This window comes from Penaeus monodon, chromosome 30, assembly GCF_015228065.2.
Source record: "Penaeus monodon isolate SGIC_2016 chromosome 30, NSTDA_Pmon_1, whole genome shotgun sequence".
NCBI classification, from domain to species: domain Eukaryota; kingdom Metazoa; phylum Arthropoda; class Malacostraca; order Decapoda; family Penaeidae; genus Penaeus; species Penaeus monodon.
The window spans coordinates 30,602,768-30,603,199 of NC_051415.1; positions in this window are offsets into that span (position 1 = coordinate 30,602,768).

Consider the following 432-nt stretch of genomic DNA (forward strand, 5'->3'; position numbering starts at 1 on the left):
GAGACATCGGGAGGCAACGTAAACCTTTGCTGTACTACAGAATTTCTTCCCCTTTGAACATGTATCATGTTGTTCTGTTTGTCTTTGTGTTTGCATATGGCCTGGGGTGCTATCATAGTTAGCAACACTTCCCAACTACTGCACGACCAGAATTGACTCCAAGCTGAAAATTATCAGTCACATGGCCCCCACCACCCTTGTCTCCCCCACTGACTCGAAGACTAACTTATAATATTGAGCAAACATTATGAAGCACCGCATAAACCAGAATATGTAAGCATGGCATAAATCAACTGGATTCCAGACTATTGCACGACCTCGAGATGTCTCGTAAGGAAAAAATAAAAAATAATAAATGTGTGAAGTTACTTCATATGCAAAACAAGTCCTTAAATAAATTAGGTAAATCATAATATTCAAGTTATAATGACT